This window comes from Ailuropoda melanoleuca, chromosome 13 (assembly GCF_002007445.2).
Source record: "Ailuropoda melanoleuca isolate Jingjing chromosome 13, ASM200744v2, whole genome shotgun sequence".
Taxonomy (NCBI): Eukaryota; Metazoa; Chordata; class Mammalia; order Carnivora; family Ursidae; genus Ailuropoda; species Ailuropoda melanoleuca.
The window spans coordinates 55,265,568-55,267,970 of NC_048230.1; positions in this window are offsets into that span (position 1 = coordinate 55,265,568).

The following is a 2,403-nucleotide window of genomic DNA, read 5'->3' on the forward strand; positions in this document are numbered from 1 at the left end:
AGCTGTGTCTCAACCACACAGTTGCAAATTGGAGGCGCGTGCTCTCAGCCCCCGTGACATGGGCTCAGGAGGGGCAGACAGACCCACAGTACTTTTCCTTAACGGGGTGCTATCAAAGCAGTCGTGCCTGGGCTGTGAAATTCCATCGGCGCGCGGACGTTGCTCCCTTCGTGCCACTAGGGGGAACTTGAGATTGAAAGACGTTTATGTTTCCTGTTTTCAACAACCAGGAAGGTTCGTGAGCCCAGCTGCTCTGTTCGAGATGCTGCTTTCATAGCTCAGAACTGATTTCATGGCCAACGGCTCCGTTAAAAACAGACATTTCTTTTTATGTTGTTGACCAGACGATTTTGCTGGACTTCGCTTAAAAAAAACACACGCACAAAAAAACTAGGGTTGGAAGGGGGGGTGGTGTGGGAGATGAATATTTATTTGATCTTGGATATTTGTATTCTCGAATATTTGGCAACTGGGAGGCCTTGCCCTCCTCCTTATTCAGGCTAATAAGGTTTTGAGACGAAATGTTCCAACACCCCAAGTACTGTAACTGTTTTTGTTATGAAACTTTTCAGGGTGACACGAAGCCCTGCGGTATTTGTGAGGAGATCTATAAATGATGGATTTGCTCACCTCAAAATAGAACTGTAGTCGCTCCAAACTTTCCAGAAGTCGAGCACAGTAACAGAATTCATTCAGGACTTGCTAATTTCCTACTTGAAATGGGTTACATAACAAGAGCAGTCCCGCCTTCGTTTCTCTCAAAACTGCCCATGTAGTGATGGTGAAATGTATCATTAAAAGCTAGAAATAGCTTTGCTAAACTCTGGGAAAAAGAGGAGGCTTTTTTTCCTGATAGCTCCCCCTTTCCTTCACCCAAACATTGCATAATGTTAAAAAAGTCAACTCTTTCCATGGGATTTAATTTCATTCTCCATGTGGCTGTGGTTGGAGGGGTAACTTCAGCACTCTGGGGGCTGGCAGATTTTTGGCGGATCACGCATCCCCGGATCAGTTTCCATCCGAAGCCTTAGCAGACAAACACGCCCGATCCTGGGGTTTCTCCCTTTCCCTCCTGCTCCCGCTTTGGTGCATGAGTTATCTATAATGTAGCATCTTTTCAGAGAGGCTGCCTTCTCGTAGGAATGTCAAAGCCAAGCCACCCCTCAGCTTTCCATGTTGAGGTTTGGACTTTGAAGTGCGTTCCCGCTAAGATTCGGGGTAATTGAATCATATTGTGAGGTCACCAGCTCTGCAACCTGTGCCTGATGACCAGGCAGGCCCCATTTCTTAGAACTCAGCTGCAGGTTGTGTTTGCTCACCCTAAGAACTTGGTGTTCCAAGCCTCTGTGGTCCATTTTCAAGGGATTTAAGAGCAAAGCCTTTTTTTTTTTTTTTAACCGGGTCCAGATAAGCCCAGGAATATTTCAAAATTTTCTTCAAGAACGATTGCAGAATCCTAAAAGAAAAAGGGGGGCAGGGGTGATAGGGAATATGCTTTTTCGTTCATTCACTCATCAAATATTTACTGAGCACCTGCTGTGTGTTGGGTACTGTTCTTTGGGCTGGAGAACAGTGGAGAACAAGATGGGCAGTCCCTGCCTTCACGGTGATTACGTCCTTGTATGTGTGTGAGGGAGACAGAAGTCATACAGATTTTAGTGTCCTAAGACAAAACAGGGTGAGGGGTGGGCAGAGGGTATTGATCAGGTAGGAGTAAGACCAGAGAAAGTGATGGGGGTCAGAGAAGCACCCTTTGGGGATGGGCCCCTATAGCAGAAGCCTGAAGGATAAAGAGGAGGGAGTTGTGGCAAAGTCTAGGGGAAGCAGGATTCATGCAGTGGGCTGTGCAAAGGCCCTGGGGTTGGAAAGGCTAGGTATGTTGGGGGAGCAGAAAGAGGGGCACATGCTGGCGTGCTAAGACCAAGGGGGAGCATGGAGTAGATGAGAGCAGGGACATGGGTCAAGGCCTGCAGACCATGGCATTCAAACTAAGCAGCCCTGTCTGAGAACTGAGCAGGCATTATTCGAGTTTTTCTGCTGCACTTGAACTGTGTCTGAGAGGCCCTGTTTCAGTGCTGTCTACTATGCCTCCCTGACCCATCCCTGCCTGCTCTCATTTTCACCTCCGTGGTCCAAGAGGGTTGCGGGGAGACCAACCCCTCCCGCTGGAATCAACCCACTCTCATCCCTGGTATTTCTTGTGATTTTATCGGCATAAATGACGCTATGAAAGGGAAGAGGAAGCTAGTCCTTGGATGAAGTTCTTGCTTTCCCAGCACATACTACCTACTACCAAGGCCTTCTGTCCTGCTTGGAGTACCGTTGGTGGCTGTTTGCTCGAGAGTCCTGGAAAGCAGGCCAGCTCAGAATTGGGAGGTGAGTCCGGGGGAGGACAGGGAGAGA